This window comes from Sciurus vulgaris (genome assembly GCF_902686455.1).
Source record: "Sciurus vulgaris genome assembly, chromosome: 2".
Taxonomy (NCBI): domain Eukaryota; kingdom Metazoa; phylum Chordata; class Mammalia; order Rodentia; family Sciuridae; genus Sciurus; species Sciurus vulgaris.
Genome location: NC_136462.1, coordinates 39,999,052 through 40,024,447, shown reverse-complemented (window position 1 = coordinate 40,024,447; position 25,396 = coordinate 39,999,052). Strand labels below are relative to the sequence as shown.

At 36.1% G+C, this 25,396-nt stretch overlaps 2 protein-coding genes across 2 annotated transcripts in view; one reads left to right on the top strand and one right to left on the bottom strand.

Annotated features, from left to right (window-relative positions):
• KCNH5 (potassium voltage-gated channel subfamily H member 5) overlaps positions 1 to 25,396 on the bottom strand; it is a 700,940-nt gene that overhangs the window by 514,616 nt on the left and 160,928 nt on the right. The window contains exon 2 of the mRNA XM_079126274.1: positions 14,181 to 14,753. The gene's annotated coding sequence lies outside the window, so the exon portion shown is untranslated. The remainder of the gene's footprint in view (positions 1 to 14,180; positions 14,754 to 25,396) is intronic.
• RHOJ (ras homolog family member J) overlaps positions 1 to 25,396 on the top strand; it is an 87,879-nt gene that overhangs the window by 14,901 nt on the left and 47,582 nt on the right. The window lies entirely within an intron of this gene.

Here is a 25,396-nt window from a genome sequence, read left to right as displayed (position 1 = left end):
CATGGTGAGAGATATGGGTTTAGTTTCATTCTGTTGCATATGGATTTCCAATTCTCCCAGCACCATTTGTTGAAGAGGCTATCTTTCCTCCATTGCATATTTTTGGCCCCTTTGTCTAGTATGAGAAAATTGTATGTATTTGGGTTTGTGTCCATGTCCTCTATTCTGTACCATTGATCTACCTTTCTATTTTGGTACCAATACCATGCTGTTTTTGTTACTATTGCTTTGTAGTAGAGTTGAAGATCTGGTATTGCAATACCCCCTGTTTCACTCTTCCTGCTAAGGATTGCTTTAGCTATTCTGGGTTTCTTATTCTTCCAGATGAATTTCATAATTGCTTGCTCTATTTCTGTAAGGTACATCATTGTGATTTTAATTGGAATTGCATTGAATTTGTATAGCACTTTTGGTAGTATGGCCATTTTGACAATATTAATTCTTCCTATCCAAGAACATGGGAGATCTTTCCATCTTCTAAGGTTTTCTTGAATTTCTTTCTTTAGTGTTCTGTAGTTCTCATTGTAGAGGTCTTTCACCTCTTTTGTGAGATTGAGTCCCAAGTATTTTATTTTTTTCGAGGCTATTGTGAATGGGGTAGTTTTCCTAATTTCTCTTTCTGAAGATTCATCACTTATGTATAAAAATGTGTTGGATTTATGAGCATTGATCTTGTAACCTGCTACTTTACTGAATTCGCTTATGAGTTCTAAGAGTTTTCTGGTGGAATTTCCAGGTTCCTCTAAATATATAATCATGTCATCAGCGAACAGGGATAGTTTGAGTTCTTCTTTTCCAATTCGTATCCCTTTAATAGAACTCAGTGCATTTTTATGGATCCAGGAAATCTTGCACTCCAAACTAAAAACAAACCTCGAGGCACTTAGAAGAGACCATGCATTATTTTGGATTCTACTATATTATCAACTAACCTTAAGTATAGTAATACACACAGTGAAAGAAATTACTTCACATTGTACCTTTTTCTACATGTGGGTCCTCAGGTAATTTTCAGAACGTCAAGTGATGTTCAGGTGTTAGCTCTTATGGTAGTGCAAAAGAGTAGCAGGGGGCTTGGGTATAAATAAATGCCTTCAATACCTCATACATTTGGAAAAACACATTTCATTTTCCTTCTGGGTCACAAGGAGTTGGTAAAGCCACCACAGTTTTCTTTTCTGGTATCACTACTGCCTCAGTTTTTGCAATTCAGGAGCCTGTCTCCCTGAAGTAAAGAAGGAAACTCTGCAGATGAGACCAATAGCTCCACTTTCACAGATATACAGTTACCCCCACAAATCCTGCAATGAATGTAGACCCAGAGGGATTTGAAGTAAAGCATTTGGAGATAAAAAAAAAAAGATCAACCCACAGAATAATCTATTTTCCCATTAAAAGATGCTAACTTTTTTTTTCTTTGTAAATGGGCACCAACAACCTTTAAACAAAGTGTCTGTTGATGGTGACTGTTTTCCCTCATAGTTCTGAAAATCAATAACCTGCTAATCAAGAAAAATTGTGTTTGTTCTTATTTGGTCTTTTTGTGCTCTTTTGCTCCTTTTCTAAAGACTCCTAAATTTTCTTTGATATGTGCATGAAGAGTTTTCCTCTTCTGGATTTCCTCTAGCTGAACTCCACATGGAGTGGAATGTGTGTCATCTAAGAGAAAGGTCGTAGTATATCAACGTGAGGAGCAGCTTCTGATATGCCAAATTTCATGCTAATGCTATTTAAATTTTTTCCTTTATCAAGGAAAAAAAGACTCAAGAAACATTTTAATGGTATATGTGAGAATCATAGAAATTCAGTTATGGAAATTATGCTCTGATGCAAGGGGAACTAGGAAGGACTGCCTATTTCTTCTTTGGTGAATTAATCAGGAATTCAGAAGATAGAACATGAGTCTGCCCCAGAGCAATGTCTATCAAATCTATGGAAAGAAAAAATTAAGTAAAAATTTTTCCTGTGATTATTCAAGGACAAGATTCTTTCCGCCTCAAACCCTTGATACTTTTTCCACTAAGACCCATTAGTGGGCTGGGGAGATAGCTCAATTGGTAGAGTGCTTGCCTTGTATGCACGAGGCCCTGGGTTCAATCCCCAGCACCACCAAAAAAAAAAAAAAAAAAAAAAAAAAAAAAGGCTCATTAGCTTCCTTGCCTTGGTGCAAGACAGCAAAACTCCTCTTATTTCCCCTCATGTCTGCTCCTGTCAAGTCTCAGAAATAAGAAGGGTATTCTAGGAAGTAATATAAACACAGGAACCACCTGGCCTCTGGGTCCCTAGCTGGAACATACCATCTTACCACCCAAGAGAAGGAGTTTCGAAAGCAGGATCTGCATGGAGACCTGGTCTATTAGATAGAGCAGGAAATGAACTCAAGAGAGTGGGATATTTTTAGAAAAGATTCAAGTGTTCACAGAAATATAAAAGTGACATCTTAACCACACTTCCAGGATTCCTTCCCCCTTTATATATACTATCATACAATAATTTAAAACACTGAAATCCAACAAGCAAAATTGGAATTTTTTCCTAAACCATGCTCTTTGTCTAAATATCTATATTGTCATGCTTGGTCTCTAAAGCAATAAAATCCCCCACACTTTCCTCCTCCCTCTCTATTTTTTCTCAACTACAGACCCCTATTAAGGTTGCTTCCCCTGTCAAACATGGGCTTAGAAGCAGGTACTTGATAGTACATGTTCATCATACATCAAACTCCAGAGAATGGTGACAAAGAATATGGCAACTTTTCCAGTGTGGGGAACATAATGTACGCCCAAGGAATGAGAATTGTGTTATACCCCTCCTTGGACATGCCCAAGGGATTGTCTTAAAAAAAATTTTTTTTTAATTCTTATAATTATATATAACAGCAGGATTCATTGTTAGATATTCATTGTTAGATATTCATTGTTAGATATTGGTAAATTTCATTCCTCAGTACCTCCTCTTTCTCTCCCCTCCTCCATCCCTCTCACCTTCCTCTACTCTACTAGTCTCCCTCCTATTTTCATGAGACTCCCCCACCCACCCCACTTTCCTTTTACTTTCCTTTTTTCTCTCTAGCTTCCACATTGGAAAAAAAAAATGATCTCCGACCTGAGTTTGACTTATTTTGCTTAACATAATGCTCAAGTTCCATTCATTTTCCTGAAAATGACATAATTTCATTTTTCTTCATGGCTGAATATAATCCCATTGTGTATATACCCCACATTTTCTCTATCTACTCATCTTTTGACAGGCATCTAGATTGGTTCCATAATTTCACTTGTGAATTGTGTACAAATGTATGCAACAAACATGGGTATGCATGCGTTGCTATAGGATGCCGACTTTAATCCTTCAGGATAAATACGAAGGAGGGGGACAGCTGCATCATTTGGTGATTCCATTCCTAGTCATCTGAAGAACATGCATACTGATTTTTATAGTGGAAATTCCACCAACAGTGTAAAAGTGTTTCTTTTTGTCCACATCCTTACCAAAACTAATTATTTGCATTCTCGATGGCTGCTATTCTAACTGGAATGAGATGAAATCTCAGTGTTCTTTTTTTTTAAATTATGATTTGTATGCAACTTTTATTATTTTATATTATGCAGTCCTGGGAACTGAATCCAAGGCCTTGTGCATGTTAGGCAAGTGCCCTACCACTGAGCTACACCCCTAGTCCCTCAGTGTACTTTTGATTTGCATTTCTGTAATTGCTAGATATTGAACTTTTATATATATATTTTTTTCAGCCATTTGCATTTCTTCTTTTGAGAAGGTGTCTAGTTCATTTGCCAATTGGGTTATCTGGTTTTATTTTGTTCATTTTGGTGGTCTTTGTGTTCTTTGCATATTCTGGATATTAATCCTCTGTCAGAAAGATTGCTTGGAAAGATTATCTCCTATTTTATAGACTTCCTCTCTACACTCTTGTTTCCTTTGCTCTGCAGAAGCTTTTTTATTTTATGTCATTCCCTTTGTTAACTCTTGGTATTATCTCCTGAGCTTTAGGAGTCCTATTGAGAAAGTCATTGCCTGCGCCTGTATGTTGGAGTGTGAACCCTACATTTTCTTCTATCATTTGCAAAGTTTCTTCTCTGATTCCTAAGTCTTTAATCCATTTTGAATTGATTTTTGTGCAAGATGAGATGTGGATCTAATCTCATTCGTCTATAAATGTATATCCAGTTTTCCAGCACCATTTGTTTAAAAGGCTATCTTTTCTCCAATGTATGTTTTTGGCACCTTTGTAAAGGATCAGATGACTATATCTGAGTGAGTTTCTCTGTATTCTATTCTGTTCCATTGGTCTACATATCTGTTTTTATGCCAATACCATACAGTTTTTGTTACTATAGCTCTATAGTATAATTTGAAATCAGGTATTATAATGAGTCCAACATTGCTTTCTTTGACTTAGAATTGTTTGGGCTATTCTGGATTTTTTATTCTTCATTATGAATTTCAGGACTTTTTTTTTTCTACTTCTATGAAGAATGCCATTGGCTTTTTGATGGGGATTGCATTAAATCTGTATGTTGCTTTTTGGTACTATTGTCCATTTTAACAATATTAATTCTGCCTATCCATGAACATGGGAGATCTTTCCATCTTCTGGTGTCTTCTTCAATTTCCTTCTTCAGTATTTTATAATTTTCATTGTAGAAGTCTTTCACTTTCTTCATTAGATGCACCCAGGATATCATCTTAAACTACAAAATGTGGAATTTAACTGAGCAAGGTGGCTCACACCCATTTACTTGGAGGCTGAGGTAGGAGGATCATTAGAGCTCATGAGTTCAAGACCAGCGTAGGTGACATAGCAAGATCTCATCCCCCCAAATAAATCAATAAAAAAAGTTTTAATATAAAATGAGGGATTTAAACTAGACAGGCTTGAAGATGACATTGCTGTATAATTTCCAAAATAGTAGCAGCATCTCCCTTTTGAGGATCTGATATGATATTGGTGTGAGTTGATTCACTTTTCAATGAGAGCAGCCTCGTAGTATATCATCTCTGAATCTCAAGAAGCATGCAGTTCTTTCAAAGATCATTTGATATCTTGCCTTTGTCAATTCTATCTGGATAACACAGAGGGGCAAAGGAGGGAGGAAAGAAACGGAATCACCTGTCCTACTCTCATCTCACCTACAATCGTTGAATGACAAGTGACAAGATTGAGTCAAGGCAGAGTTTGGGGTTCATGGACAATTACATACACCTGAGATTTATTTTCCACAGAATTCCAAGGTGCAAGTCATCTGTGGTATTCCATGGAGGTACTTACGCCAGGTCTCATGCACTCTGTTGGGTATGGTTGAAAAGTAAAAATTGAAGGTTATCCACCTTGATTATTGGTCCTGGCAGGATCTATTAGCATAGGAAAGAGGTCCAATCATTCCCTGTCTTTAGGGCCCTACCAATCTTCTCTGTGCCAAATTTGTCTCCATTGATAGATAGCACTTCCATGGTGTTACAGGTCATTTTTATTTCCTCTTCATTCAAGTTCTACATTTATGCATAACATGTTTGGTCATTGCCCTTTGCTGCCATCATCTTAAGTAATCCACAAAGTTGAAGAGAAGGGGGAGCACATTCAGTGAGTTATTTCCTAAAAAACCATTCCAACCTATTCCATCACATTTTCTACCAGTGTTTCTTTTATAGGGAGATTGCTCCATGCAGAGTTAATTATTAATGTATTCCTCGATGTTGCCCTCCAGTTACCCTACATAGATCTGTTTTTTTCAAATTAGGATTCAACCTCATTCTTAAAAGATGACTTCAACATGTTTTGTTTTGTTTTGTTTAAAAAAAAAAAAAAAAGGTGATATGAAGCTAGGCACAGTGGCACAAACCTGTAATCCTAGTAGCTCAGGACACTAAGGCAGGAGATGGAAAGTTCAAGGTCAACCTCAACAACTTAGCAAGACCCTGTCTCAAATTAAAAAAAAAAAAATAGAAAGGGCTGGGGATATGGGTCAGTGATCAATTGCCCCTGGATTCAATCACTGGTAAAAAAAATAAAATAAAAAAATAAAAGAAAGAAAGCAAAGGTGGTATGATCCATGAAAGCTCTTTAAAAGTGTTTATAATCTCTTTTCATAGTCCAAATTCACTCAACCCTGAGAGCCTCTAAAAATATTTTGTTGAGTTTATTACCACAACTCTCTCTAATGTAATTTTGCACTGAAATCAAGTAACTCTGTGACAACTCAATGCTGCAAGGGTCCCCAAGCAACTTATCTGTGTTATCCAAAAACCCCCAAACATCACAAATTATATAACGAACATGACAGCATTTGTGTGCTTGAAAGCACTACAGAATATTGTTTCTTTTTAGTTATAAATCACTTTATTTATTAAATGTGCCATGAATGTAGAATGTCATAATGTACAATCAGCCACAAGCTGCAGCAAAATCATAAAACCAAAAACATCCTCTTTCCCTAACACTACATCCCTAAGAATGTACTTAATCTTATTTGTTCCTTCACACATGCATAAGTAATATGGGCTCAGAACTGAAGGTCTCTGCTTTGTGTGCTGTAACTTATACACATGATCCTCCGGTTCCTTTTATGGATAGAAATGCCTCAGAGCTGTTGGCATTATCTCAGAGGCAGTGGGGATGGAGGAGGGGATCTCCACAACACAGATCACCCAGCTGCAGTGCTAAGAATCGTTCCTAATCAAGCATGTAAATCCATTTTTATGACCTTAAGAAGACTCAAATAAGAACATTTGGATATTAAAACACTCTATTCTAAAGACATAATTGTAATTATACTGTTTACTGTTGATACTATACCTCAAGCAATGTGTTGCCTAGTAAAAAATCTAGGCCTGCTTTATACCAAATTCAGTGTACTTACTATAGTAGTCCCCCTTTATCTATGGAGGATATATTGCAGGACTCCAAATGGATGCCCAAAATTACATATAGTATCATATCGAATCCTATAAATACTATTTTTCTTATATATACATATCTCAAATAAAGTTTAATTTATAAATTAGACACAGTGAGAGATTAAAAATAACTAACAATAAGATAGAACAATTGGGGAATGTGGTCTCTCTGCCTCTCTCTTTCTCTAAACATCTTCTTGTGATGATGTGAGATGATACAATGCCTACGTGATGAGATGAAGTGAGGGGGACAATGCAGGCATTGTGACTTAGCATTAGACTACTAAGTGAGGGGTACTTGGACAAAAGTACTGCAATATCACAACAGTCAATCTGATAACTGAGATGGTTACTGAGAGATTGATGGGAGGATGACATGTACATCATGGATACACTGGAAAAATGCACTTTTCACCTCCTGGGCAAGAAAGAGTGGGCTGGTGTAAGATTTCATCTTACTCAGAATGGTATCTAATTTAAATTTTATGAATTGTTTATTTATAAAATTTTCTATTAACTATTTTCAGATTATGGTTGACCATAGATAACTGAACCCACAGATAACAAAACTATGAATTAAAAGGTGCTACTATAAGTAAGAGTTCCTACTAGAATAGATCAGAACTTAGTGGGATGGAAGATTTTTGTTGCAATTGCTTCTTTTATAATTTTCCTAGCATTCTGTGACTTCTGAAGTTAGTGCTTAGTTTTATCCTACAACTCCACTCTGGGAAACTCTCACTAATGCCCCCAACCTACTTAACCTCTTAACCCCATTGAAGTTTTGAAAGTGAGATCAATCTTCAAGGAAAGCCATTTATCACTTAAACAATCCTTATGCACTATACAACTATAACCAACATACTTTTAACCAAAAAGTAGAAGTTGACAAGGGGGGAAAAAATCCCTTTAGAGCAATATAAATTTCCTCTAATTTTCCAGATGATGGTTATATTTACTATCAGGAAAAGAAGAGAAAATCACTTATAAATAATCTCATCCCTATTTTCATAAATATTGAAATGTCTCATTTCTCAAGAAATTTCAACTCTAAAATGCCTTTTGATAGCTTATGAAAATCAATTTCATGTTTTCAGTTTTACCTCTGTAAAATTAATATCTCACTGAGACTTTTAATATGATGATGATGATATAAATCTAGTTTTCTCCTCTCTTGCACTGAAAATTATCTAAAAGAAAAAAAGAGAAAAATAAAAACTATATTTTCAGTAAAAGTAGGATAGATTCTAAGATATTTTGAAAACAGAGCCAAAGCCAGCAGAATTCACAGAAAAGACAATAAGAAGAAGTAGAAATAAGCTGAGGAGACAAAGTTCCCTGGGGGGAGATCTCAGAAACTACAAATGAAAACTTTTTTTTTTTTTTTTTTGGAAGGAAAAAGAACTATATCCCATGTATAGAAGAGAGATCCAGAAAAGAGATTAATCTTACAGGAATCAGCAGTCTCCATATGCCTGGTTCAGATCACAGACACTAAGGGCATCAGGAAGAAAAATGCAAATAAAGCCATATTTACTGGAAGATGTAGGTCTCTATATCAACTGAAACAATCAACCTTTTTGTTGTAAACATTGGCCAACCTGGAATAGCAGGTTAGCCCATTCTCAATGACCACTTACAAATAGCTGGTACAGGGAACTTCATTGAACTTCATTTCTTTACATAATAATCCATTTTTAAAATAAACTAGCACTGCACCCAATCATAGATGCCTGAAGAAATAAAGAGGAGAAAGAGCAGCAAATTTCTTAACTGACAAGACTTACTCTTAAGGAGAGCAATGCCACATGGCAGATGGTTATTGCAAACAAACATTTTGCTATGACTTAGAAAAAGTTAATAAAATGATCACCTCTATTATGAAAGATCAGAAAGCAAAAATGCAGGAAATAAAAGCAGAAATGGAAAGACTGCTGGAGAAACTGGAATGTCAGCTATCAGAATCCAGAAAATAATCAGAAGGCAAAGTAAAACCATCAGAGAAATGAAGATAAAAATTGGAAAAATCACAGAAACAAAAACTCCATAGAAAACACATAAAGATATGAAATGTAAATGAAATATAACATAGTTTAAAAATATTAGAGAGAAATTATATGTGAAGTAATATACAAATTAAATATAAATATACATAAATAAAATGATATATCAACAATTAGGCAAAGGAGATCCAACATATATGTAATTGGCATTCCCAAATAGTTTTTTTAAACAATAAAATAATGTCATAAAACAGATGAGAATTAAATTATTGAGAAAAATGTTCTGGAATGGAAGACAATAAATCTACATTTTAAACAGATTACTCTAGGATAATTGACCTGAAAGGCAACACTAACACAACTTCTAGAAAATCCAAAGAAGGATTGCTTTGAAGAGCCAGACAAAAGCCTCAAATTACTTAATTAAAGGAAATAAATATGTAATCCTAAATTTTCTCCCCAGTGCTAGGAGATAATGGAGTAACATTTAAGGATAATCAAAGAAAGAAGGTATAAGCCAACCAAGTTTATATTCAGTTCAGTCCTATAACAACACTGCAAGTAAAGTTAAGCTGATTTTAACATGCAAGAGTTTCAGAAATATTGATGTCATGAGATTTTCTTGAAGGAGTAAATGACTGCAGAACAAACTTCATGCAACAAATACTAGGGAATCTGCAAAACAGCACTAGAAGTTTATCATACATATTTTTGGCAGAAAAACTAAGATACAACATATGTGGAGATTAAACTGACAGAACAGAATGTAACTGTAATAGCCTTTCCAATGTAGAAATGACACAATTAACAATTGGGAACAGAAAGAAGAAATAAATGGGAGTAATATATACATAAATATATATGTATACACACACACACACACACACACACACACACACACACATCTCAATTACTTTCTCCATAAAAACCAGAAGTGAAACAAACAAAAAAAAAAAAACAGAAAGCTCACCAACTTAGAAACAGAAATATGATAAATCCTCCTAAGACAATACTGTCAATCAAAATCAGGCAATGCACAAATGAAGTGAAGAGAAGAAAACAAAAAAAAATGTTCATTTTATCACTGCAAGGAATAAGTGCTCTCTAAAAAATTAGATGAGGAAAAGATTGCTTTATAAAATTAACAATAATCCCTTGTACAAAACTATGAAGATTCCTAACTATCAAATTTCTCTGTCAATCCTGTGAAATCCAAGGCATACAGAAAGACAAAAAATGAGAATTAAGTCACTATAGTTAGCCATCTGGGATGTCCCAGCCAAACCCACACGACTGCATGCTGATCTATCGTGAGACAGAAAAAACAGCCCAGCAGAATCCAGTCATTGCACAGAAATGTGAAAGATAACAAAATGTTTTTTTAAGTCACCAAATTTTGGTGCAGCTTATTATGCAGCAATAGGCAACTTAAACGTATGGATATTTTCTGGATATATCTATCTCAGTCCAAAAGTCAGGATCAGGCTTAAGGGAGAAAGGCTAGAAATGTTTTTCCCTGAATTTAGGAATAAAGCTAGGATTCCCTTATTATCTTTATTATTTAACATTTTATGGGAGGTACAAGATGATGTCATTGGACAAGAACAAGATATTAAAGGTAAAAAAGGTTGAGAAAGCTAGAACTACCACTCTTTGCAAATAGTACACCTGGAAAAATCAATTGAAAAGCTACTACAAAAAATATTTTAAATTAGGGAACTAATAAAACTTAGAAACAATAATCAATGCCTTTAATTCATATATGTGCATTGCTTAGAAAAACATAGAAGAAATTACTCCATTTAAACACAAAGGATTAGCTATCTGAAAAAAATGTATAAGATCTTTATAAAGAAAATTTCAAAATATCCTTAAACATCAAAACAATTAGAACAAATAGAAATATCTACCAATATAACAAAGATGAACTCCTCATTGAGTAATGTATATATTTAACACTGTCACAATAAAAATTCTAACGTTAATGTTTTTACATGAAAAACAAAACAAACTGGAATTGCTGCAAAAAAAACCCTAAAACAAAACAAAACAAGGAACAATAGTTCTATCAAATTCTCAAGCACAATTGTAAAGTCTCAGTATTAAACAGCATAGAACTGTCACATAGACTGACATCTAATAGTGTGGTGTAAAACGTCAAAACAGACAAATGGGACTTTAATGAAAGAGAAACAAATTACTCAACAAATAGTTTTGGACACCATATCTGACAAAGATCCAAGTTTAATTACTCACTCAACTTGCAAAGCATTGAACACCAGAGGGAGATTTACAGTGAAGCTGATGAAGATTAAGTTGCAGAGACCTTCATTCAGGGCTACCGTCCAAGGTATGGATGGTCTAGAAAGGTGCTTACATGGCCACACGCCTTTGTAGCATTTGCAGAAGATACTTTCTAAGCTACTTTTAGTGTAGTAAGATAGTTCTCTCTTGCCTCTCTTACTTTATCAACTTCTTATCCTTGAATTAGTGGGATGTTTTAGACTCCAGTTAAGGGAAAGATAGGTTTTAGCTTCATGAATTAGGGTTTAATCACTTCCGTGTATGGTTTAGCTACTTTTATGTACAGTTATTGCTAATCTTCCTAGTGTAGGAATGACTGCCAGGAACATTCCTAAGCCTATATACCAGCTTAAGTGGTGATGTAAGACAAAAATGGGAATCAAATGCTCAATTGCCATACACACATGTTAAGCATTTAACATTAGCAGTGTAAATTGTAGAGGTAATACAAGATTTGATGTGGTCAGATTTTCTTCCTCACTAATATATACTTTAAAAAAATATTTTCAAGAAAATTTGTTTTTCATCTGAACTTTCTTCTCTCCTCAAAATCAGGCATCTTTCCCCCTCTCATTTAGTTGTTTCTTATTTCTTTTAAATTTTACCTAACATCATAAGTTACTCTATTTTGTAACACTATTAAAATTAAACCTACTCTCCCCAAATAGCACTTTGGATTACAGTCAAGTAATTATTTTCTATAACTCCCATTATCTACATCGCAAACTAACGTCCAACAATGGGTATATCTCTAACTTAGCTGAGTTGCACTTTCTTCTCCCCCCTCCCCCCGCCCCCACAACCCATCTGGTTTCTGCTGTTCTTTGAAAGCAGATTCCCTTTTAGAGATTTTGCTTTTGCTATTCCCACTGCTCAATAGTTACACCCCCTATACCTATGTCTGTTGCAGAGGCTGTGAGCCTTGTGACTGGCCTGCTCACCTCTGCCCTAATGCTTTAGCACCAAGATTTTCTCTAATCACACCATGTAAAAAAGGAGCTGCCCTTCATTTACCTTGCTTTATTTTTCTATACACTCTATCCTCATCTAATATGCTGCACCCACCAGTATGTTGAAACACACATGCAATTTCTCTGTCTGTCTGACTCTCTCTCTCATGCTTTTGCAAAAGTACATCTTACAATTATGAGACACACCATATTAGGAATAAGTGCATACACATAGAGCAGTCAAGAAGATGTGATTTGGCATCAAATATACCTAAATTAAACACTCGCCTGTGTAATTCAGTGATGGTTTGACCTTAGCCAAATCGTTTACTTTCTAATATATGGTTTCTTCATTTGCAAAATAAGGATACTAATGGAACTTTTTTCATCTAGGACTTATGAGGATTTAGAAAGCTAGCCATCAATATAGGTAGCAGAGTTTAATAAATGTGAGTGGATTTTGCTATTATTTTTTGTTGTTGCTATTCAGGTGGTAGATACACTTGGTCCAACTTCATCCTTCTGTGACATCTCATCTCATAAACAGTATTTTCCCTGCTGTGGTCAGCTTCCTACATCCACAAAAGAGTAGATAGCACAAAGAACCTGGAGACTAAACCAGTATGGATTGATGTTGCTTTGTCTGTTCATAAGACCCTGAAGTGAGGGTGGGAGGTATGGCCGGCACCTGAAGAAGAAAGGCAGGTACTTGGGTTGTTAGCACACTGACATGCCTGAGGCAGCCGGTCATAGGAAATGACTTCTTCGGGTCCCTTCCTGACTTTTTTTTTTCTTTTTTTTTTTTTTTTTTTTTGGTGTAGTCTCCCAAAGCTGTGGGTTTCATCAGATCATTTTCAACTAGGGAGACAAGGCTGCCAGTTTCAATTCAATTCTTAAATTTTGGGGCATTTATGTATACTCTTCCTTTAAAAGATTACTTATTAAATTTAAAGTGTATTAAAGATTGCTTATCAAATTTAAATTCAGAATAGGAAAATCTGTCATATCTGCCTACAATTATACTTTGCTGGTCCAAAATAATCTCAAGGGACTTTAGGTGATAGCACATGAGAGAAAGTTCTATTAAGATGCCTGGGAAGAAGGCAATGGAGAAAAGAGTCTATTTCCTACTGCCACTCTCCTGCCTAACCATTCAGGTAGTCTGCCAGAATAGAAAAGCAATGCACAGTCAGACCCCGCAGGAAGCTCTTCCCTGTGCAATCTATGTCCAAACTCCATAAACCACAATTGGTAAGATTCAGAATATCATGTTTCTCATTCAACATTGAGAGGCAATAGTAACTATGGTTTTAGTTATCATAATAATTATTTAAATATCTATGCTTTTCAAGTAACAAGCCTTACTCAATTAGTTGAGTGATAAACAGGAATCACCCCAACCCACTTTCACAACAGAGTTTACCCCCCAGCTCTGTCTGACAGACAGGGAAACAGTGAATTATTAATATTACCATCTCTTTAAAAGGACATAGTTTCATGCGTTTTCTGAAATCTTCAAATGGCGAGGCAAGTAGCCAAAGACAGATCAGACATTACAAATTGAGAAGAATGTGAGGATCGTGAGACATGGTCTCTAAGATGAATGAGAAAGTAATGGGGAGGAAGAGTAGAGGGCTTTGTATCCTCAGATATGGTTAAAAACATAGCCTTTGAACTCAGGAAATAAGTCATTTTCTGTCTAATCTAGAGACAGAAAATAGATTACAGATGCTTCTCAATTTACAATGGAGTTGCTTCCCAATAAGCCCATCATAAGTTGAAAATACCCTAAGTTGAAAAGGCACTTAATACAACTAACCTGCAGAACATCAGGGCTTAGCCTCACCAGCCTTAAACAAGATCAGGACAGCACACTTGTCTACAGTTGAGCAAAACTCAACTGACACCCATCAATTGTATAACAAGGTGTTGAATATCTCACGTAGTTTATTGAATACCTGGATCCTAAACATACTGGTGACATGCTACCTGGGTGTAGGTAATTTACCTTCACAAACTCATGGCTGCTGGAAGCTGCAGTTCAATGCCACCATCCAGTATCCAGAGAGAGGACTGTACCACATGTCACTAGCTAAAGAAAAGATCAAAATTCAAATGTATTCATTCAGTAGAAACAACATTCAGTAACTTTCAAACCACCATAAAGTCAAAAAGTCAAAAGTTGAACTATTCTAAGTCAGGGATTTCAAGAAATACTGTAGGGATTTCTATGAACTAGGGAAAAGGTACAATTGGTGCCATTATTAATAGGTGTAAGATTTCTTTTGTGTTAATAGGTGTAACTATTTCTTTTTGGAGTGGCTTCAGACTCTATACTAAAAAACTATTGAATTGTACACTTTAAAGGAAGGAACTATATAGTGTGAATTATATCTCAATTTTTAAAAAGCTGAAAAAACGTATTAGTCCTCCCTTAACTGTGGGGAATTTGCTCCCAGACCCCCAGTGGATACTGAAACTAGGAAACACTGCTGAATCTTACATATACTGTTTTTTTCCTACATATATATGAATTCCATGATAAAGTAGTTTATAAATTGGTACACTAAATGGTTAATAACTAATAAAATAAATAGGATGATTCTAATAGAGTATAAAAAAAGTTACTTAAAATTATGAATTGTTTATTCCTGGAATTTTCCACTTAATATTTTCAGACCATGATGACCTCAGATAAATGAAATCACAGAAAGCAAAACTGTGGATAAGGAGGCACTACCCTAATTGGAAATGAAAGAAAGTATAAGATGTTGTGATCCCTTTGAATATAAAACTGAAATTCAAACCAAATCATTTGCTAATCCCTGAAATGATGTAGGGAAATTTTTGCTTCAGCCCCTTATATAAATTCATCTAGGTTCTCAGTCCCTAAATGCACAGGCAGGGTTTTAGCTAACAGCTACGGTATCATCTGGCTACCAGGCCAACTCGCTCTTGGTCTGTCATCTCCACTGCTGTTGTCCCTGACATTCAGCAACATTTTTCGGATGCTTACAATAGACTTTGTTGCTGTTGTTGTTGTTGTTGTTGTTGTTGTTGTTGTTGTTGTTGAACATATCTTCTTGGGGTTTTTTTCTTTTTAATTTGTTCTAATTAGTCATATATGACAGCAGAATGCATTTGGATTCATTGTACATGAATGGAGCACAACCGTTCATTTCTCTGGTTGTACGTGAATGATCACACGAGTGGTATGGAATCTACATCACTTGCAATAGACTTTTAACCAGCCCGTGTCCTCCCTTTCCATTCTCCAAACCACCCTCAGGGAGGTTTTCTAAACAAGCCAACAAACCCAGGTATGTCAGTCCTCCATCAACAGTACTGACTGGTCTCACAACCATTTCTAGAGTAGAGGTAGAAAGTTCTAGAAAGATTCAAAATGCCCTTATTTTCTGTGCTCCTCTTTTCACCACATTCCCACCCACCATCCAGGGTGAACCCTAGGATTGGCCAAATGGCACTACACATCATCTGCTGCTCTCGTCTCCACGTGTACAAACTACCTACTCTGTCCAACTGTCCATGTCCACTTCTAACACTCCTTTATGTCCTTTAAGATATGACTCAATCTTCTCTATCTCCCCATCTGGGGTGACTCCAGCTCGTGATCTTTACTCATCCACTGATCCCTCAGATTCTTTCCGAGTGCCTGATATGGGCCAGCACATGACACCTCCTATGTATCTTTATTATGGCAGCTCTTCACAGCTAGAACTTTGTACATTTCCACTTCCTTCTGCTAAACTGTGACCTCTCAAAAAGAGGGACATGTGCTAATGTTCCTCCTTGCATTTCCGTCCTGAGTATACCACCTGACATATTGTCAGTGCTGAAGGATTCCTTGGATAAGTGAAAAAAAAGGGAACTAAAGAGATTATTTGAATATTGACAACATTACCTTCAAACCATCCTTTCACTTGAGTGCAAAGAACCTGACATGAAAGACATAAATTTTGTGTTAGTAACAGTAATGCCAGTTTTATAGTTGTTCAGATCCAAAGTAATTGAATATGTAGCCAGACAGTGGCGCACACCTGTAATCCCCGTAGCTTGGGAGGATGAGGCAGGAGGATCGTGAGTTCAAAGCCAGCCTCAGCAACTTATTGAGAACCTAAGCAATTCAGTGAGACCCTGTCTCTAAATAAAATACAAAAAAGCACTTGGGATGTGGCTCTGTGGTTAAAGTGCCCCTGAGTTCAATCCCTAGTACCCTCCACAAAAAAAATAGTTGTGACATTCACACACTTACATGTATATTTGTACATGAGTTATCATACTTTCATATTTGAACATGAAAACACTTAAACATATAAAATAAACCATTACTATAAGAGAATAATTTTTCACTTGACTTTCACAAATATTTTTTTCTAAAAATCATGAATTCGTATACATGAAAAGAATCCACAGATCTCCATTACACTATTATATAGATAACTCTTTAATTTAACCACAATCTCTCATTTAAGCCCAAATCAACATTCCCAAACATTGGCTAAAAATATCCACTGAAGGATGATGACCTGTTAAAGAAGTTAGTTCCCTTCTGCTTGATTTTAGAATATCTAAAAACCAGTAAACTTGGAAAAATCGTGATCCCAAAATAGTTATGTTTTCTGCCAAATTCCTTCTATCCAATCAAATCTCTTGGGGTTTCTATGCTAACATGAAAGTACTTTGGTGTCTCTTTACTAACATACCAAACTAAGTTCTTAGGGCTCTCTCTTCTTTTGAGACTCTAAATTATCAAAAGGCAAATCAAAATGTTTTCCTGTGACACACTGCACAGGAAAACTTGCCTAACAGGCAATATCACAGGAGAAGAAAAAAAGTGAAGAGACTGTTCTAGATTAAATGCTGTATTTTCACCTGATTGAATCCTGATTTTTTTTTTTTTTTTTTAACTAAGGATTGAACCCAGGGGCGTTCAATCACCAAGCCACATCCCCAGCTCTTTTTATTTTTCACTTAGACATAGGGTCTCACTAAGTTGCTTAGGGCCTCGATAAGTTGCTGAGTGAGGCTGGCTTTGAACTTGCAATCTTCCTGCTTCAGTTTCCAGAGGCTCTGGGATTACAGGCATGTACCACCATGCAGACCTGGATCCTGATTTAAAAAAAAAAAAAAAAAAAAATTAAAGATATTTTATAGGGCTGGAGTTGTGGCTCAGTGGTAGAGCACTTGCCTAGCATGTGTCAGACACTGGTTTCAATCCTCAGCACCACATATAAATAAATTAATTAAATAAAGGTCCATCAACAACTAAAAAATAATTTTTTAAATAAAAAATTTTTAAAAATACATTTTACAGGCAACTAAGAACAGTTTAAGATGGAATCATTTAGGTTATATTAAGAAATTAGTGTTAATTTCCTTGGATATGTTATTGCTATTGTGCTGATATAAGAGAATGATCTTTTTCTTAGGAAAGTCTGCTAAGAATTTATGGGGAATATGTCACCATGTCTACAATTTACTTTCAAATTGTTCAGAGGCAGGTGGGGAAGGAGAAGATATGGGGTGTGTACAAGTATCAAGAGAGAGAAAACATTTGTGGCAAAATAACTGATGAATCTAGGTGGTGGGAAGATATTGGGTGTTCCTATCATTCTTTCAAGTTTCCAGTATGTTTCAAATTTTTTAAAATAAAACATTGGAATAAAATCCTCTTTGAAGGAAGATTTTTTGAAATAACCCCTGTTGTGAGTACTACACCTAGCACTTTGTCAATTTGAGGTCATTTGGTATTAGAGCTAAGTAAGCTTGTTCTTGGTAACTAATGGTACAGAGATGCCAGGGTTTGTTTCTGATTATTAATGCTGACAGTATGTTTAAGTCAGAAAAGTACCTTCTGTAATCCTGCTCTAGAGTGTATCAAACAGACCTGAGGTTAGAATTATTTTCTCCTATGGAGGAAAGAGCAAAAGGCAAGCTAATGTCTGTCTCTAAATGTACATATGGAAACATGGAAGAAATTCCCCTTCATAAATATACTTCATTATTTTAATGTTCTAAAAACTAAACATGGCATTCATTAAGCTGTTTCTGAATTTTTCCACATATGTCAAATCTCTCCTTCCACGTCCATCTCTTCTTACTTTCACCCCACAATTTTCAGGTTCTAAAAGAGAATGAAAGTTTCATGACCCTCTTGACATAGTATCTTTTTTATGAATAAGACCTCCTCAACAAAGCCTGATGTGTGAACCAGATGTGTTGGTAGATGACCCAGCTAATGCCTTCTAGAATACCCTTTCCCAAGTCTACATGTGACATGGAATATTTTCCAGTAGCCAATAAGAAACAAAAGATCCAGAATTCTCTTTTTTATTTTACTTTGTTTTTATTTGTTCATTTTATATATATAACAGTAGAGTATATTTTGACATATTATACACACACTGAGTATTGCTTATTCTAATTAGGATTCCATTCTTGCAGTTGTACATGATGTGGATGTTCACTGTGGTGTATTCATATGTGAACACAGGAAAGTTATGTCAGATTCATTCCACGGTTTTTCCTGTTCCTGTCCCCACTGCCTTCCTTCATTGCTCTTTGTCTAATCCACTGAACATCTTTTCTTCCACTACCTGCCCCTTGTGGTGTGTTAGCATTCACATATCAGAGAGAACATTTCTGGAAATCCATATGTAGCAGAATGAAATTTAACCCCTATCTCTTCCCCTGCACAGAATTCTCTCTCAATAGAGTTTTGAAACACACATGTACACACACAGTGAGGAACTTTATCCCAAAGGACCTTTAGCAGATGTTTCATGAGATATAATTTGCCTATAAAAATAAGAGAAAATATGAGCAAGAGAAAAAATAATCAGTCCCCCCCGCCTTTTTTTTAACACTGAGCTTGGTCCTATGAAGAAACAAGATGACATAACCTAGAAAGTATGATTTGACAAAACATTAACCAGGTCCAGTTTATCTCACAAGTAAAGACTTTAAAATGTAAAAAGGATGATTTTCTTTAGTTTCCAAAGTTTTCTACACAATACTTTAAACAGTATGAATGTCAGATCAATTGTGGTCCCTAGAAATTTTTAAATTTAAAACATTAAAAGTGTCTGTTCTTAAGAGTCATTATCCTTTCCTAAATCCCCCTAGTTTTCCTTAGGCCAACAGCAGGAAAATGGTGTGTGACATGCATTCTGTTAGCCATTAGTCAAAAACCCCAATTACGCACTTGTGAAGTTTCTGTTTAACTTAAAACTTGATGGTTCCAAGGGGCAATTTCTTCATCTGGTTTCCCAATTAGCATCCAAATATGGCAGACACAAGAGATAGATAAATGCTGATGAAATTTTAGCTATACATTTTTATCACTTTGATTTTTGTCATGGATTTCTACTGGATTTGAAGGATAGACTGAATGAATTGGTGTGTGCCCTCAACTCTCCATCACACCTGGTCTTGTTATCATGGCTGCATAGTGAGATAAAGGGATTTTTCACATGCCTCTCATTCTTTAGCAAGTACAACTTAGGTGTGAAAGGAATTTTTCTTGCCACTGAAGCCTGGCTGTTCTCCCACCCTGCTCTGTCCTGCTGGTCCTGCAGCTGCCAAGCACTGGCAGGCTTCAGACCAGATTCGCCACACTCGAGTCACGCTAATGAGTTCACCTCTTGGCTCAGGTTTCCACCAGCCGCAGATCATGGCTTCACCCAGCAAATCTTTCACGTAGGGAAGAAATTTTTCTGGATAACTCATAAGTGAGAGATGAGAAAAAAATTGTAGCGTTCAAGTATATTTAGAAATCTGAAGTCAAATTTATTTTAGAAGTATTATGAGAGGTAATGCAGCATTTTTTTTTCTTGCTTACTTGCTTTATTTCCTTGTTTTCCTCAGGCATATGAAAAAAATGTAGTTCAGACCAGAGGACTTTTAGGAAGCTGTCTAAATTGTTGAAGCAACAGTCACCATTGGCATGGTATGAGGCTAGCTCTAGAAGATTCAGGGTCAGGAGAAAGTCTCCAGCCTTGTACATTTAGCTGTAAGGGGAGGAGAATAGAGATGGACCATCCCTAATTTGAGAATCAAAAATCCAAATGCCCCCAAATCTGAAACTTTTTGAGCATGACATGATGCCTCATGTGGGAAATTCTGAAGCACCTGACTTCATGTGACAGATCACAGTCAAAATGCAGGCTAAAAAATATCCTATAAAATCACATTCAGGTGTGTGTATAAGGTATACATGAAACACATATAAATTCTGTGTTTAGATTTAGGTCCCCACCTCCAGATATCTCATTATGTATTTTAAAGTATTCTGAAATCTGAAGCACCTCTGGTCCCAAGGATTTCAGATCAGGGATAGTCAACCTCTATGGGCATGGAGTTTGTTAAGTTCTGCTGGTGCTTGTGGAACTATCAGGAGGATTTCCCTATATATCAGTACACATTCCTTGGGGTCCTGGTAGGTAAGTTGTGATTTCCCCATTTCTGGAAATAAATACAATACAACACAACTAGGAAATATGACATGGTCACATTCCATATGAGTAAGCAACAGAGTGAATCTCAGCCCATGCTCACAACCTAAAACCACACAGGCATATCAGACCCTAGACTGGATGCTAAGGGAGTGGTAGCCCAAACTTAGCCCAGGAGTCTTTCTAGGTTATTACACATGGCCAAGCATGACCTATTCCAAAATGAACTCTCATGCAATAAATTTGACCCATGTTATCAGAGAAAAATTGGGGTACCCCACGGACTTTCCATGGTTCCCACATTATTCTGAGAACATTAAAGCCAGGAATGCAAATACTTTCACTGACTTCTGTGGGAAATTTAAATGGCTTTCAGCTTTTTACGAAGGTTGCTTTGACTAGAACTCACTAACTGGGTTGTCAGATCTGAACTTGACTGATCTACACAGATGAAGTAGCTCAAGGGTGAGAAGGCCAGGTCAGGGCATCTAGACTGTAAGCAGCATTACAGCAGCCACTCTTGTCTATTGCAGGACAGAGATACAGACTTCTCTAAAGTCTGTACCTGTGAAGTTTCCTGGAATTAAGGGCAGAGAAAAGAGGAGGTTATAAACCAAGTCAACCCTTGTGAATATCTGGATCTCATTACTGTTTCGTTTTGTTTTGTTTTTTTAGTACAGGTGGAACCCAGCAGGCACTTTACCACTGAGCTAAATCCCAGTCCCTTTTATTTTTTTATTTTGAGATAGGGTCTCTCTAAGTTGCTGAGGTTGGTCTCAAACTTGCGATTTTCCTGCCTTAGCCTCTGTTGTCACTTGGATTACAGGCATGCACCACCACACACCTGGCTAGAATCTCACTATATTCAGGAGACAAGGACCCCCAACTTACATTTCCAGTATAAAGTGTCACAGATTTTTATATTTTATTCCATACAATAAGTACTCCAAATATTTGGCACAATGGTAAAATGAATAATTTGTAACATTGAAAATAGAGAGAAAACACTAAAGAAGTTGAATTTGATTAATAGGAACCAGTAGCTTTTTTTCTCTCTCCTCCTCGCTTTTCCACTCTCTCTAGCGCATGCCCTTTCTCTTTTCCTCTCATTTTCTCTCTTACCCTGCAGGGAGACACTTTGCTTAATAAACTCCCTTATGTTAAAAAAAAAAAAAAAAAAAAGGAACTAGTAAAGTCTGGTGATTAAACAAAAACATTAAAAAGTTTTCATAATAATATACTTTCTGGAATCGTCCAAGTGTAGTTGTGTTTTTTAAAAAGAAGGTAAATATCCCATCCATTTCTAAGGTACATATTTATTATGGTAATCAAAACCTCTAAGTGCTTTCTGGCATGAGCTACTTCTATATTAACTGCTCTGCACAGCAATTTGGACTGAAATCTTCCCCATTCCTTTAGGAATTATAGTCTAATTCCTGCAAATCCTGCTACAATACAACATAACAAATACTTGCTGGTTGACTGATCTCAGAGAAGGAAAAAAGAAAAAAAGATCTGGATGAGGAAGGAGAGGGCTCCAGGCAGCAGAGAAGAAACAACGGATAGATATTAGAATATTCATACTGAACACCATAGAGGAAAAGGAGTAGATGATCAATGCCCGGCATTGATCAAAAATAAAATTTTTTAAAAAGTTAAAATTTATTTGAAGTATTTATAATTATTTAAAATTTAAAATAAAAAATATTTTTTAAAAAAGTCAACCCTACAAACTACAAGATTATTTCTTTTACATTTTTCTTATTAGATCACACAAGAGATACTTCATAAATGCCCACTGGCCTTTTCAGAACAAGTAAAAATATATCAAAATCAAGTTATATCAGGATTTTTCCCCAGGAAATTAGGTTTCTCAAGAAAAATTATTCAACTCATTTAATATATAACTAAGACATCTTAACAGGATTCTGCTGTATTCGTTTTCCTATGTCTTTAATGGTTCCATGAAAATAGAAACTGTAATCTGCTAAGAATGTGTTCAACAGTGGACTTCATACATAAATAAAGCTTTCGATAACAAATTCAACCCCCCGGCAAGCCCTCTCCCAATATTTCACTTGTTTTCTTGCCAGAGAGCTCATGAGAGATAACTAATATACAGAAACACCAGGCGATGAGGATATTGCCCAGCAAAGTTCCTCTGAGAGTATTATCAGTTCTGGAGTTGGCTCACAAAATACTGCTGGGCGGGGCGGGGAGTCAAGTGTAATGGGAAGTCCCACCATATGTGTATTCTTTCCATAGTCATTTGGAAGCCCACATAAATAAAACATGGATTTTAAGTAGCGAGTTAAAAATACAATGCCATCCTAATAGTATTGATCATCCATCCTCTAAGCTTTCTGAGAAAGCAAGTACCAAAAATCATTTGCATCCTCCTGAGCCTTTGAGATAGCCGTAAATACTCAGAGCACCAAGATAGGGAGAGAGGAAGAGATTTCTAATTTCATCAAACTTTTCAGTTTTATTTTATATCTTAAACAAATACTTCTTCCCCTGTCTCTGGGCACACATTCAGAAAGATGACCTGCCAGTAGTTTTTGGTGGCTTCAAGGGAGGGTTTAGGATTTACTGATATAAAGAAAAGCAAGAATAAGAAAAAGACACTTACATTAACTACCGTTATGTGCTTGCTGCAGCTTTACAGACGACAAGGACATCAATATCCTTTTAGCTTTGCAAAGCAGTTAGTGAAGTTGTTAAGGGGCTAAGAGGACAAAAGTGCAGGCCGACTCCCAGAGCCAACTAGAAAATCAGCCTGAGGCCGGCAGAGTATCTTCAGGAGAAAAGTCCCTGCAGGAGCTGGTTGATCCAGTGGCTAAATGTCAAGCTAATTTATATTCAGGCCAGGAGACTCCATGGAATAAAGATAAATGAGTAAATGGTAGGAGGACACCATTTTAAAGACCACATTACCCTCTGGTGAATTAAAGGGCATGTGTGAAATTACCAGCACCTCTGGAATTTTTCCACCAAATGCCATTCTTTGGTAAGAATATGACTGCAAAGCAAATCCTTTGGTAGTAAGTCCAAGGGAAGTGAGTGACTTGGAATGCTGGGAAAGGAAGGGGGGCAATGGATAAGAGTGCACCCAGCAGTGGCAAGGACAGAAGTTCTTTAAAGTTGCAAGTTTTATCTTTAATACTCTTGTGAATGTGGCATTCTAACCCATAAGATATCTATCTTTGTTTTAATGTCAAAATGAAATGCTATTTGGTGGTACTGTTGGATGTTGATGTAGCAGGAAGAAACACCCTCTTCACTCCTCACCACTCAGATTCAGTTTGAGAAGCCAGGTTCCAACAGGAGGGCACATACCAGGCCTGTCCATTTCTGATGGATCCAGCAGCAAGTTCCATGGTCAGTCCCTCCTATTCCCCAAAGGTTTCTGTGCCATGATTCTCTTTAAGTCAATCACCACTTCCATTTTATGTGAAAAATATATAAGCTCTTCCAATGTTAGAATTTATGCTGAGTGGTACCTCAAAGATGTAAAATGGAATGGTCACAACTCTTTGCTACACGCAATATTCTTTATATAAATGGAAACCTCTGACAAATGGGTCAAAAAAAGAAAGCTTCCATTTTCTATTGAGCTTTATTTAAGTTCAAGTCAATATGTTGTATTATCTATGTCACCCAATACAAGGAACCTACTAGATTCAGGACCCATGGAAATGTATATTGTGGGCACAGAAATATTTAAGATGAAAAGATGGACAAATGGAGAAATACAGTACTTACACATTCTGATAATTTTTTAACTGAAATAAAAAATGAATTGAAGAAAAAGTCGAAGGAAAAAAAGTGGCCAATGTTCAGACTTTCACCATTCCAATCTGAACAAGGCCTTCTAGAATCCAAGAAAAGAATTTTTTCTCTTAGGTCTTGAAGGAATCCAGCAGGCCTCACCATCTTGGTGAGGTGGTAGTGATGGACCCACTAGGAAATACCATGGCTAGTCTCTCCTATTCCTCTGCTCTTTGGAGTGACATATAACATGGAACAATATTTCTGATGCACCAGAAAGAACTTGACCCAATGACACACATAATTGTGAGTGATCTCCATTTGGTTATAAGAGCTCAAGAACTCTTCCAAGGCATATAGCCATCATTTACATTGTGCAGAAGGCACTTTCTCTGACCCAATGCTGACAGTGAACATGATAAAAAGCACATTTTATAGATGAATTTCTGTAACTAATGTCAGTTGATTAGCTGTACATATCCCTACTCAAAATATTCATTCATTACTAAAACAGATGATGCTATGAACTTCTCATCCCTGGGCCCATCATCTCTAAGATGGGAATGATAGAGCTCTGACCTCGTAGGTTTGGTGAGAGGAATACATAAGATACAATGTGCTCAAATAAAATGCTTGGCAACTGGCATATTGCAAGAAGACAATAAATTTTAGCAACTATTATAATTATTGTTATTACAGTTGCTTATGAAGCTATTAGGGACATTATCAAGGTACCAAATCTAAGTAATGTTGGTAGAAAATGATGAGGTTTATAAATTAACAATGGCTACCATTTTTTAACACCAATTAAGTTTCAAGCAGTGTTGTGATATTTGTGCCTGATATCTCCAATCCTTAAAATAATATCACAGTAAGTATTAATATCCCAATTCAAAATCAAGGAAACAAATTCAAATATATTAAATAATTCATCCAAGGTCATAGAACTACTTAAAATTAATTTTCCACAAATAAATAA